Genomic DNA, 15,123 nt, shown 5'->3' on the forward strand with positions numbered 1-15,123 from the left:
GAAATAGAGAAACAAAGGCCAAGACTGACAGATTTCTAGATCGCATAGATACAAGAGGAAAGCAGTGTTAAGGTCCAATTTGGATCAACAATGATTTAATTCAATCGTCTCCAGGATCTCATGGACTGTATCCAACAGTTCTAAAGGAAGTGGCTGTTGACATGTGAATGCATCTGATCAAAATTCCCTGGATTCTGGAGATATTCTAGAAAGTTGGAAAATTCTTATCAGGATCTTACATGTAACAATACGATCATATACCATCGTTCTAAAATCCACGGAGTAGAGGTTCGATCTGCTTAACCATTCTTTATACATCTACTCCTTTATCCCGGGAATCAACCTAGTATACCTCCAGTGCAAACATATCCTTCCATAAGGACAGAGGACAAAACTGTACACAGGACTCCAGGTACAAAGTCACGACCAGACTGTAAAGTTGCTTCAGATCTTCTCAGTGTTGTACTCCACACATTTTACAACAAAGATCGACATTCCCTAGGTGTTCACAATTACTTGCTACATCAATGGTCTACTCCTGCTGTTTGCATGTTTTTACTTTCTTATATTTCTATTTATATTTAACTGAAGCTTCTGAAGGAGTCAAGGCTGTAGGATGTTGGGGTTCTATTATACTACACTAATTATTTAACTATTATGTTGCACAAAATATTCCTAGTCTAATTAAACTGAACTAGGTTCAACATTAATTACTTCATCTCTATAATTATGCAAAAAATAAAATATGTACATTAATTATCATTAATTTTTTCATTATCTTTGTCCTCCTGTTTCTGCTCCTCTCATCAATACAAATTGTGAAAAGGGTGAAGGGTGGGTGAGTTGGGGAAATGGATATTTGTGCGGTTAGAATTGCAGCTCTGCCAGGTAGCTTGCAAGGAGTAAGTAAAAACATAAATAAGCCACGTGCATGCTGCTCCTGGAGAACTGACTTGCATACTTGTAGCTTCACATGGACAGCAGACAGTATTCAATATATATCTGGGTTATGGAGACATATAAAGATTAACAGTGTCCTCCTCTCCGGCCTTAATAATGGTCCCAATGCCACTTCCAATCTGTGCAACAATGTAAGTGTGTGGGAAAGAGATCTGCATCTCAAAGAGGAAGAGAGAAGGTTTAAATGATGGCAACTTCATCTTTACATATCTTATGACGGTCATGGTACTGTTTCCAGCATCTCTCTGTTCTTAGGTATGATATTCTTCAAGGACAGCATACAGATGACCTCCTGCCAGTCTCTTTTGCCTGGTTCCCTTGCAGGCATCTTACACTGCATCTGGTACACCCTTTGTATAAGATTCTTCCATTAATGCCTCCAAGCCATGACCCACTAATTGTGGATATTCACTCCATTTTCCCTCCTGCCTCTCTCATCTGCATTGTAGCTGTGCCATCTGTTGTTGCCACCGAGATACACCTTTAAGAAATCACAGAGCAATACCAGCAGCATCAAATCTCTGAGGGGTAGATCCTACTGCAATCTTCCAATTAAAAAAAAAGCATCTGTGCTGTTGCCACAGGATTTACCTGACAAAGGTGAGCCCCCCCCCCCCAACACACACACATGCACACAGAGTACTATTCTAACACTCAACGAATTGGTGCTGACAAACTTCTCGAGGACAGTATGTAAAGTTGTAGCACTTCAGGATTTGATTTAAGTAATTTTGCTGGTGTCCTGTGCTTGAAGATGACAACAATTTAAAAGTACAAACTGGTTTATTTGACCTCATACACTGTCAGTGGAATATTTCAGATTCTGTTCATCAACAAATTTATGGCTGGAAAGAATAATTTTTACTACGGAAAATTTTCACAATCTCAGGTCTTCTCAATGTGCTTTATAATTAATGAAGAACTGCTGCACCATCAGAAGAAACAGTGAAATCACGTTATCTATTTTTATGTATTCATTGAAGAATAAGCGCGTGTGCCTTCTTTCAATAATTCTATGTGATATTCAATGCAAGTGGGAAGACAAGGCTTCTTTGTAACATTTTATGCAAAAGCACGCCCTCCACCACAATACTGCAACACAGACTCAGCAGAAACAATAACGTCAATGCTGGAGTGAATGCACTCTTCTGATCAGTGCTGAGAGATGTACCACTGAGTTAGGACTGACGATGTACTTGCTGCCTTTTGCCTGAGTGAGGTAGCTTAATATATGGTATTAGAGAAAATAAACTGGACTTTAAAATTAATGTTCAACTTTTTAAAAAAGATGATTCATTGGATCATCTGTGGACATTTCTCCATAACATTAACCTTTATTACGGTTCTACCTTAAGGAGGTCCAATTATCAAAATAATGATATCTCTCCTGGGATCTGTAACTCCCTCATACCTCTGAATATCAGATAGCCAGCCCCACTCTGAGGATCTGAGGATCTGAGGGTTGAGAGAGAGGGTGGAGAAGTGAAACCATTTCTCTCATTTGTCAACCCACGACTATCTGTACAATCAACCCCATTCCAGAGGCACAGAAGCACAGTTACACAATTCATTTGTTGTATGATGATATCTCAAAGACAGAAGTGAGACCATTAGGGAGCAAATTATCTGCCATCTATGAAAGGCAAATTGGGTTCAGTAAAAAAGTGCCCGTCCTTAACATAATCTGGTTGAGGAAAGTCAATAACTCATCTCATTATTTTGAATGGCTCAAGTAAAATTTTTGTTTATATGAAATAGGGAAATGGAAGGAGTGGCTGCTTTATTTATTTTCTATGCTTCCAAGAGGTTTTTCCATACCAAAATACTCAACTGATGATTAAAAATTAAGATACTGTGGAAAATCTGTGGATGTATATAATCTTTCTCAGTGGTTTTGGTGCTCATTTACAAATTGAATACTCTACATCAGTATTTATTTCCCTTGCAAAATGCTCGCAGTGTGGAGTACACAATGTATATTAATGGTATGTCAAAGATTCACATTGTTTGAACTTTTAGATGCAATCCTTCGAACCTCTGGGAAGATGGGTTAAACCTCAAGGCATTCTCACTCCTGGTCTGTTTGTCACAGTCTTATTTATGTGGGTAGAATGTGATTTTTGCGTTTATGGAGTGTAAGCAAAGAGCAAAAATGTCCCTTTAATAGGCACTGCAGGAGATATCAGCAGGAATGAGTGTTAAAATGCTGTTTTATTACCATCACTAACTAGTGCCCATTTCATTGAAAGAGTTATGTCAGCAACTGTGAACGAGTTGAAAGAAAAAAATCAGCATATATGCCACTTTCTTATTATGTTAAACTCAGTGAGAATTTTCTATTTGGGTTATTCACCTGAAACAAAACTGGACATTGATATATGATGTTTCGAGTCCGAAGTATCCTATACTGTTTCTTGTATCTGCTAATGAGGTTTTGTACCTTCAGTTTAATACTGCAGTATTTGCACATCTGCCGGATTCCAAAACCTCAACCTCGCAAATTGGGGTTTGGAAAACTATGGTAAGCATAGGGAAGATGTAGAAAAAGCAGAATCATTATTTGAAAATATTGAACTCAGCACTGAGCTTTGAAGTTTATAATATGTACAATCAAACAGTGTGGCACTTTTCATTGAGATTTGATTGAGCTATGTTGGGACACTATATAAGTTGAGGAAATAATTGAGATAAGCAATTGAAAATTTGCAACTAATAGACTAAGTCTGACCAACAATTGTCAGCCCAATGAATGTAATCCTCAAAAGATTTATCCAGCCATATTCAATCTCCTGAATATAGACCAAAAGATATGGGAACCACATTGGGCCATTTGGCCAATTGAGTCTGCTCCACCATTTTATCAAGGCTGATACATTTCCCTCTCAGCCCCAATTCCTGCCTTCTCCCCGTATCCCTTCATGCTCCAACTAATCAAGAAACTATCAACCTCTGCCTTAAATATATCCAACAACCTGGCCTCCACAGCCAACTGAAGCAATGAATTCTGCAGATTCATCACTCTCTGGCTTAGGAAATTCCTCCTCATCTCAATTCCAAATAGGGATCCGTCTATTCTGAGGCTGTGTCCTCTGGTTCTAGACTCCCCCACCAAAGGAAACGACCTCTCCACATTAACTCTATCGAGGCCTTTCAACATTCAATAGGTTTCAATAAGAACCCCCCTCATTCTTCTGAATTCCAGTGAATACAGGCCCAGGGCCATCAAACACTCCTCATATGATAAGCCTTCTGATTCTGGAATAATTTTTGTGAACTTCATTTGAACCCTCTCCAATGTCAGCAAATTTTTCTTCTATAAGAAGCTCATAACTGCTCATAATACTCCGAGTAAGGTCTCACCAGTGCCTTATTAAGTCTCAACATTACATCCTTGCTTTCATTTTCCAGTCCTCTCAAAATAAATGCTAAAATTGCATTTCCCACCAGTTCAACCTACAAATCAACTTTTAGGGAATCCTGCAGAAGGACTCCCAAGTCCATTTGCACTTCAGATTTTTGTATTTTCTCTTCACTTAGCAAATGTTCTACCCTTTTATTTATTCTACCAAATTGTATGACCATACATTCCTGATATGGCATTCCTCTTGCCACATCTTTGCCAGTTCTCCTAATCTGTCTAAGTACTTCTGCAGCCTCTCTGCTTCCACAAAACTGCCTGCTCATCCACCTATCTTCATGTCATCTGCAAACTTGGCTAGAAAGCCATCAATTCTATCATCCAAATGATTGATATATAATGTAAACAGAACTGGTCCCAACACCGGCTCTGTGGGACACCACTAGTCACCGGCTATCAACAGAAAAGGCTCCCTTTATTCCCACTTTTTGCCTCCTGCCAATCAACCAAAGCTCTATCCATGCTAATACCTTTCTCTTAATACCATGGGCTCATAACTTGTTAAGCAGCCTCATGTGTGGCACCTTGACAAAGGCTTTCTGAAAATCCTAGGACACAACATCCACTGATTCTCATTTGTCTATCCTGCTTGTTATTTCTTCAAAGAATTCCAACAGATTTGTCAGGCAAGATTTTCGCTTAAGGAAACTGTGCTGACTTCGACCTGTTTTATTATGTGCCTCTAAATACTCTGAAACTATATTCTTAACAATTAACTCCAACATCTTCCCAATCACTGAAGACAGACTAATTGGCCTATAATTTCCTTTCTTCTGCCTTTCTCCCTTCTTGAAGAGTGAAGTGACATTTGCAATTTTCCTTTCCTCGGGAACCACACCAGAATCTAGTGATTCTTGAAAGATCATTACAAATGCCTCTACAGTCTCTTCAGCCACCTCTTTCAGAACCCTGGTGTGTAGACCATCTGGTCCAGGTGATTTACCTACTTTCAGATCTTTCCATTTCCCAAGCATCTTCTCCCTAGAAATGGCAACTTCACTCTCTTCTACCTCCTGCCACTCTCAAACTTCCAGCATATTGTTAGTGTCTTCCACAGTGAAGACTGATGCAAAATACTTAATTCAATTCATCCACCGTCTCCTTGTCCCCCATTGCTACCTCTCCAGCATCATTTTCAGCCATCAGATATCCACTCTTTCCTCTCTGTTACACTTTATATATCCCAATAAAGTTTAAGTGTCTTCTTTAATATTATTGGCTAGCTTACTTCTGTATTCCATCTTTTCCTGCTTTATGGCATTTTTATTTGCCTTCTGTTGGATTTTAAAAGCTTCCCAATCCTCTAAGTTCCCATTCATTTTTGCTCTATTATAAGACCATAAGACATAGCAACCGAATTAGAATATTTGGCCCATTAAATCTGCTGCATCATTCAATCATGGCTGATCCTTTTTCCCTCATCAGCTCCACTCCCCAGCCTTCTCCCCATAAACTTTGTGTCGTGTCCAATCAAGAACCTATCAAGCTCTGCCTTAAATACATCCAATGACCTTGCCTTCATAGCTGCCTGCGCTAATAAATTTCACAAATTCACTACCCTCTGGCAAAAGAAATTTCTCCATACCTTTGTTTTAAATAGATACCCCTATATCTTGAGGTCATACCCTCTTGAACTAGACTCCTCCACCATGGGAAACATCCTTTCCATATCTACTCTGTCTCGCCCTTTCAACATTCAAAAGGTTTCAATGAGATCCCCCTCATCCTTCTAAATTCCAGCAAGTACAAACCCAGAGCCATCAAACATTCTTCAAATGATAACCCTTTCATTCCTGGAATCAACCTTGTAAACCTCCTCTGAACCCTCTCCAATGCCAATACATCTTTTCTTTGATTAGGAGTCCAAAACTGCTCACAATATTCAAGGAGAGGCTTTACTCATGCCTTATGAAGCCTTAGCATCACATCCCTGCTCTAATATTCTAGACCTCTTGAAACGAATGCTAACACTGCATTTGCCTTCCTCACCAACACCTCAACCTATAAGTTAACCTTCAGGGTGTTATGCACAAGGACTCTTGGCTCCATCCCTCCCCCTCCTGTCTTCTCCTATCATTTTGGATCTCCCCCTCCCCCTCCCACTTTCAAATCTCTTACTAGCTCTTCTTTCAGTTAGTCCTGATGAAGGGTCTCGGCCCAAAACGTCGACTATACCTCTTCCTATAGATGCTGCCTGGTCTGCTGCGTTCACCAGCAACTTTTATGTGTGTTACTTCATCCTTAACAATTGATTCCAACATCTTCCCAACCACTGAGGTCAGGCTAACTGGTTTATAATTTCCTTTCTGCTGCCTTCCTCCTTTCTTAAAGAGTGGATGTGACATTGGCAATTTTCTAGTCAGAGTCCAATGATTTTTGAAAGATCATTATTAATGCCTCCACAATCTCTACCGCTACCTCCTTCAGAACCATAGGGTGCAGTTTGTCTGCTCTGAGTGACTTATATACCTTTAGGTCTTTCAGCTTTTTGAGTACATTCTCCCTTGTAATGATAATTACACTCACTTCTCTTCTCTCACATCCTTCAACACCTGGCACACTGCTAGTTTCTTCCACAGTGAAGACTGAAGCAAAATACTCATTAGTTCATCTGCCTCCTCCTTGTTCCCTGTTATTATTTCTAAGGCCTCATTTTCTAGCAGCCCTATATCTGCTCTCATCTCTCTTATTTTTTACAAACTTGAAAATGGTTTTTGCTATTCAGTTTGATACTGTTTGCTAACTTGTTTTCATATTTCATCTTTTCCCTCATAATGATCGTTTTAGTTGCTCTCTGTAGGTTTTTAAAGGCTTTCCAGAACTCTTTCTTCCTACTAAAGTTTGCTGTGTTGTATGCCCTCTCTTTTGTTTTTAAATTACCTTTGTCTTCTCTTGTCAGCCACGGTTATTCTATTTTGCCATTTGAGTATTTCTTCATTTTTGGAATACATCTGTCCTGCACCTTCTTCATTTTTTTCCCAGAAACTCATGCCATTGCTGCTCTGCTGTCATCCCTGTCAGCAGCTCCTTCCAATTTACTTTGGCCAACTTCTCTCTCATGCCACATTAATTTCCTTTACTCTGCTGAAATACTACTACATCTAACTTTACTTTCTCACTATCTAATTTCAAGTTGAACTCAATCGTATTGTGATCACTGCTTCCTAAGTGTTCCTTTACATTAAGCTCCCTAATCGCCTCCAGTTCATTATATAACACCCAATCCACTCTAGCTGATCCCCTGGTAGGCTCAATGACAAACTACTCTATGAAGCCATCTCATAGGCATTCAACAAACCCACACTCTTAAGATCCATTTTCTACCTGATTTTCCCAATTGACCTGCATGTTGAAATCTCCCGTGACTATCATAATATTGTCCTTTTGACATACCCTTTCTATTTCCCATTGTAATTTATGTTCCACATCATGTCTGCTATTGGGAAGCCTATATATAACTGCCATCAGGGTTCCTTTTACACTTGCAATTTCTTAACCCAACCCACAAGGGTTCAATATCTTCCAATCCTATGTCATATCTTTCTACTGATTTGATGCCATTCTTTACCAGTAGAGCCACACCTCCCCCTCTGCCTATCCTCCTATCCCTCAGATACAATGTGTAACCTTGGACATTCAGCTCCCAACTACAACAATCCTTCTTCAGCCATGATTCAGTGATGACCACAACATCACACTTGACAATTTGTAATAGTGCAACAAGATCATCCACCTTATTTCTTATACTCCATACATTGAGATATAGCATTTTGATTACTGCATTTGCTACCCTTTTTGATTCTGTATCCCTAATGCATTGGTACTCACCCTGCTGGCTGCAATTAAATCCTATCATCTGCCTGCCCTTCCTGATAGTCTGACTGCACGCTATCTTTGCTTTTTTATGATCCATCCTATCCTGAGTCCCTTCCCTCTGGTTCCCACGCCCCTGCCAAATTAGATTAAACCCTCCCCAACAACTCTAACAAACCTGCCCACAAGAATATTGGTCCCTCTTGGGTTCAGATGCAAACCAACACTGTTTTGCAGGTCACACTTCTCCCAGAAGAGATCCCAGTGATCCAAGAACCTGAAGCCTTGGCCCTGCACCAGCTTCTCAGCCGTGCATTAATCTGCCAAATCATCCTGTTTCTACTCTCACTGGCACGTGGCACAGGCAGCAATCCAGAAGTTACTACCCTGGAGGTCCTGCTTCTCAGCTTTCTGCCTTGCTCTCTAAATTCTCTCTTCAGGACCTCTTTGCTTTTCTCTCCTATGTCATTACGTACCTATATGTACCAAGTCATCTGGCTGCTCTCTCTTTCTCCCTCCAAAATGCTGTGGACACAATCCTAGACAACCCTGACCTTGGCAATTGGGAGGCAACATACCATCCGGGTGGCTTGTTCATGTCCACAAAATCTCTTGTCTTTTCCTCTGACTATTGAGACCCCTATCACTACTGCTCCCCTCTTCTCCCTCTTTCCCTTATGCTCTGTCTTTGGTTTTTGGAGGACTCCTTATCTTGACAGGCAAAAATAGCATAATAAATTGTTTGAAACATGAATAGTCATCTTTCCTAATGAAAACCGTATTTGGATTCCTGCTGAGTAAGAAGGGGTGAGCTGATGTTGCATCTCCTACTCTTTTAAGCAAAGATAATTTGAAAAAGAATGAGAGTGTTGGTGTTGATTGATGAAGTACTAGACTAGTATGAACAGAACGGGCCATATTAATTGTCAAAGTTGAGGTGGGCTGGGGATATGTATTAAGCAGAAGTAATAGTCTGAAGATTAAAGGATTGAGCAAAGAATGTACTCACAAATGAAATCAATGGACCGGACAGCATCTGCCAAGGGAAATGGACAGTTAAGATTTTGGGTTGGGACCCTTCAGCTGAACTGACAGAAAAGAAGAGGTGAAGGGGAAGGATGGGGCAAGAGTTGGCTAGAGATAAGTGGATCAAGGTGAAAAGAATTGAGGCTGGTGATTTGGAAGGAGAAGGGGAACATATTCATTGTACTAAGAAGAGAGAAATGCAGCTAGAGGTGTGGGAAATAAAAAGCTGATCTTCTTTTCAAAAAGGTGGAAGATTTCTCAGTTGATTAAAAAATAAACAGCAGGAGCACTAGTATAAAGATTGGAATCTTCTGGACTGTTGTAACAGAGGTACAACTGAGGTAATAAAGTCCTTAAAGGCAATAGGCAAGGAGAATATGTAGTCAGGATAGTTGTGGAATGAAGTGGATTAATAGGGGAATAACTCGAAAACATCCTTTGTGAAAGCTTGAGTTAGGAGCTGCCCTAGGGAGAAATCATATATGCAGCATTACTGAATTTCACAGGAGAATCTACATGAAGAAACTAACACAACTCTGGTTTAACACCCATGGGTTTAAAAGCGGTGAGCTTTACAAAGAGGATATTCTTTGAAAGACATTGTGTGAATTGAATGCAATTCCTTGAAGCAGCGAACTTTGCCTTGGGGTGAATGAAGAGGTAGATTGCACTTATTACATTGTAACAGGACCACTGAGCCTGATGTTGCTTAACCTTGGAAACACTTTGATCCCTCTACTGTTCTTGCACCTGTGTTGGAGCCAAAGATAACTGCACTGCAGCATAAGGTAGCCACCGGGAGCATAAATTTACAAGAGAGATTCAGTTTCAGCAAAAATTTTGCATTTTGAAATGTGTTACTAGAATCTAAAGCAGAGTCAATGTTTTGCAGTGACCAGTGAATGACAAGGAGTGTATCTCTGTATACCAGTTTCCTAAACATGTTGGTTGTTCTATATATTTAGGTTTTAGAGATATATGTTCAAGTTTCTAACCACCTGAGGATTTTCTTTCTGTACCACAAATACCCGGCTACAATAGCTCCCTCCGTTGGCAACCCCATAGCACTTAATGAATTGATCACACTGGCAAGTGAGTTTCTAGAAGTTCTGAATGGATGCCTTCAAGAACTCGTGACCTAAGACCTGGAAATACCTTGCCCTCAGCTTGCACTAGCTCCTCCTAATGCTCCAATTTTGGTTTTTTCACTTGACACGCCCTGCTCAAAGTTCAACCCTAGTCCAGCCTACAGGATCTGTATTCCCGTATTGATATGGGAAGTGTTTGACACATTGTGCTGTTAACTGGGAACACCCTGGACATGACTGTAGCTACTCCTGCTCCTTCTCAGGTGACCTCCCCACCCCTACACTGTACTGAAGTACAACAGGACAAGTAGTTAGCAACATCTAAAATAAGGTTTTGGTGAAAAAATCAATTCCCTTCAGCAATTTTTGCACCAATGCAAAAGCTTTTCTTATTATCGGATAGAGTTCTGAATTGTGTTCCACACTTGCAATTACAACCTTTCTGTGAGTCATTAAAAAACATGAGATAACTTTTTAAAAAATGAACAATACAATACTATTGGAAGAAGATTCAGTGTTTCCATTTGTCAGTAAATCCCAGACAAATACATCAAAGACTTGAAGTTCTGTTTTGAGAAACCTCACCCTTCTGCTGACTTGAGTCAATGTTGTAGAGTCTACAGCAACTGTAACAAAGCACACATTTGAGTCTTTTACAGTCAAAATGAGCCATCCAACGAGCACTATTTGGATTTTTCTAATGAGATCGATAAAAAAATCCCAAACTGCACGTTGGAAGCATTATCAAAAATGTGATATCAGGTCCTTTGGTCAAACAAGCAGGCTTTAAAGTGTATCTCAAATAAGAGCTAAAAGAATGAGGAAGGAACTTCCTAATCTTATACTTGAGGTAGCTGAACTGACCCTTGAATTGTTGCCAAAGATCGAGCAATTAAAAGTGAAATGCTTGAGTAACCTGAGCTGGAAAATCACAGATTGTTTAAATCATTCAGCTGAAGCTTATTAAATGCTTGAGTCAGAAACTGATGAACTGTTAGTTTTATGTCTTAATTTTGAGTTGCTTCCAGTTTTGGCCAAACAAAGGTAAACTGCTGTGTATATGGTCCAGCACAGCTAAGTGTTAATGAGGGAGTTCAGCTTCTGAAATACTCATACTTGTTCAAAGCAGAGCCTCAGAAATGGGCAAATATACCCAAAGATAAAATAGGAGATGAAACATATACAACTGGTGAAACCACTTTGCTGTGTGAGTCATTGTGTTAATGTCTGTAACAGAATCTGTCCCTTCTTCTGAACCTTTCTTCTTCAAGCTCTCACCTCAACTCACATCTGGCTAGTCTCCTTCAGTCTGCTCTCTGAGCAGCTGAACTCACCCAAACCTCTGCTGTTTCTGTCTTATTTTCATGCATTTTATTCATCTGCAGTTTCTTGCTTGCTACCCATGCTAAAGGTTAAACAGTAATATGATTTTAAATTTCTCACTCTGTTTCCTCTTCTGACAATGACTGGATGTTAAGATTCTCATCGTTGTTTTCAAATTCCCCATCTCTGCAATCTCCTGCAAGCTGTCAATCTGAGAAGCTCTTCCACCTGAAATTTGATTTGTTGAATTCTACCTTGTAATTTCCTCATGTTTTAACATAACATTCTAGTGAAATTCTAGTGGGATTAAGTTTAAGAGCCGAGAGGTAATGTTGCAGCTATATAGGACCCTGGTCAGACCCCACTTGGAGTACTGTGCTCAGTTCTGGTCACCTCACTACAGGAAGGATGTGAAAATTATAGAAAGGGTGCAGAGGAGATTTACAAGGATGTTGCTTGGATTGGTGGATTGGGGAGCATGCCTTATGAGAATAAGTTGAGAGAACTTGGCCTTTTCTCCTTGGAGCAACGGAGGATGAGAGGTGACCTGATACAGGTGTACAAGATAATAAGAGGCATTGATCATGTGGATGATCAGAGGGTTTTCCCCAGGATTGAAATGGCTAGCACGAGAGGGCATAGTTTTATGGTGCTTGTAAGTAGGTACAGAGGAGATATCAGGGTTAATTTTTTTACACAGAGAGTGGTAAGTGCGTGGAATAGGCTGCCGGCGGCGGTGGTGGAGGCGGAAACGATAGGGTCTTTTAAGAGACTCCTGGATGGCTACATGGAGCTTAGAAAAATAGAGGGCTATGGCTAAAGCCTAGGTAGTTCTAAGGTAGGGACATGTTCGGCACAGCTTTGTGGGCCGAAAGGTCTGTATTGTGCTGTATGTTTTATATGTTTCTATGTTTCCCTGAAATATTTTGGGAAATGCTGTTAATATTAAATGCATTATATAAATTAGTTCTCCACCAAAGTAGGTGTAAGGCGCTCCTTCCCTCCACTAGCCTGAAGGTTTCCCTTGAACAAAGTGTAGCTCCTGTTTAGTCCTCCCACAATCTGGGTCACGTGAAGCCATGGGAGCAGAAGGAGCATAGTCATATGGGCAGCTAGTGCACATCACTAGCCTTGGTAATATGACCACTGACGGAAGGAAGGCAATCTCTGAAGGGTATTGATAATGGCTGGGTTCACCCATCTTATAAAGACACTGCCCAGAAAAAGGCAATGACAAGCCACTTCTGTAGAAAAATTTACCAAGAACAACCATGGTCATGAGACCGTGATCACCTATGTCATATGACAATGCACATAATGATGGTGATGATTTTATAAATAAAAAATATTAAAGAAATCTTACAATTAATCCAAGTTTTTAGTCATTAATCCTAATTATGTGGAATTTTTAATTACTCCTGTGAAATGTTTTGGGAGTTTTTGCTATTGTTAAAGTTTTATATAAATTAACACAAATACAATGATGCAGCTGATAGGACTGCGGCCTCACTGCTCCAGAGACTCCAGTTCAATCCTGACCTTTAGTATTGTCTATGTGGAGTTAGCATATTTTTCTTTTGACTGTCTGGGTTTCCTCCAGGTATTCTGGCTTCCTTCTACATCCCAGAAACAAGTGGGTAGTGGGTTAACTGGCCACTGTAAATTGTGTAAGTGAGTTTTAGAATCTAAGGGAAAAGAGTTGATGAGAACACAGAGACAATGAAAAATAGAAATAATGTAAGATGGGTGCAAATGGGCCAGTGCACACATAGTGGAATGAAGGGCCTATTTTCATCAGGATCTCTCAATAGTTTTATGAAAATTAACTTAAGTCTTTATTAATGCTGAATCCCCGTTCTCTTGGTTAATACTGCTCCAAGATAGAGGAAGCAAAGGTTCAACTTTGAGGTGATTTAGAATGCTGTCAAAAAATCATACATTTTTATCAGAAGGTTGAGGAGGCAGAAAGTCCCAATAAAGGAAAACTGCCTCTTTCAGGTATCCACAGCTCTGCGTAAACATGTGGCATCATTTTCATCTAAAAGATATCAGTGGTATGGTACTTCTTGTGCTTATGAAATGTTAAATGATATTTCACTGATGCAACAAATACAAGATATTGGCATATTGCATTGCCAAGCAGCTAACATTGGTAGGTCAGAGTGCAAAGCATTCATAGACTTCAGCTGTGCTGCTCTCTAAGTTAGGGAAGCTAATCTCTTGTTTTGGTAGATAAAACTTTCAGCTGTCATCTTTTTTTTGATGTTGGCTGAGTTCTTTAAACATTCAAAAATCTGTTAGCTTTAGAAAGTTTAATAATTAATTAGGCTCCTGAGAATCCTTTCAATCTCACTCCTGTTTTAACTGTATTCAATAGCCACAGCAAAGTTGATTGAACTATTCTAACTACAGTGTTTGCATTGATTGTGAAATCAAAATTGCTTTTCATCAGAAGAGTGACCCATTATTGACCCTCTAGATACCAATGCCAAACTATTATCTTATGACAGTTTAACTGATTTAAGAAGACTTCAAAAGTATGGAAAAGCATATTTTCATTCACAATAGAAAATTGGCTTAGTAAATGCAATGAGCTTTCAGTCACCTCGCTATCTGTAAATGCATTCAGAATTCTTGTGTTATTGAAGTGCAATGAAATGTTTTAAATTTCGTTAAACTCAATAAATCAATGTCTGATTTGCTTTTTTTAGTTATTATATTGAAAGAGTAACCTTTATTCTTTTTTCCCACAGAATTTGGGCGGTCAATTTAATACAAAGGGTGAATCACCGCATGAATCTTATCCCTTCACGGCAAGATCTTTTGACTGTTTAACTAGACAGCAAAACACACAATCACTCCCAGCAACAGAATGGATTTCATTGATCAACCACTCTGCTACTTTTCTCTGTTCATAATAGTGCTCTCAAAGGCTTCTTCCACATATCTTGAAGGTAACATTTCACTTCAAAAAAAAGAGCAGCAGGTGTCTGCGCGGCGGGTTTGAAACCATCTGCCACTGAAAATCGAGGAACTGCGAGGATTCCAGGACATTCATTAGGAAATGATCATCACCACTTACAGGGACAAAGATCTGCCATTGAAAGCTTATTACAGCTGGCAGGGGACCTTACTATTGTTCTGGAGAAATATATTTTGATCATTAAAATCTTATAATTCCTAACCTTTTGCACATGAACAGAGCCCTTTGTCAATGTCTCCAGCACATAACTCATCCATCTTGGTGACAGTCTGCACAAATATCAGGGTGCTTAAAGTTGTATGTGACATACAAACAAATTAACTGTGCGTTTTTAAAAAAGAGAACAAGAGGGAAGGAAGCCAACACAATGGCATGTGCCGGGTATCAGACACAATAAAAACAAAACAACAGCGCTTTGCCACTAAGCAGCCCTTGCTATGGGAACATTGAGCCAAAATGGCACATTGAGCGCGGCAAAAATAAAACAGGTTTTGTTTACAGGTGAATGATTT

The sequence above is a fragment of the Mobula birostris genome, chromosome 7 (genome assembly GCF_030028105.1).
Source record: "Mobula birostris isolate sMobBir1 chromosome 7, sMobBir1.hap1, whole genome shotgun sequence".
Taxonomy (NCBI): domain Eukaryota; kingdom Metazoa; phylum Chordata; class Chondrichthyes; order Myliobatiformes; family Myliobatidae; genus Mobula; species Mobula birostris.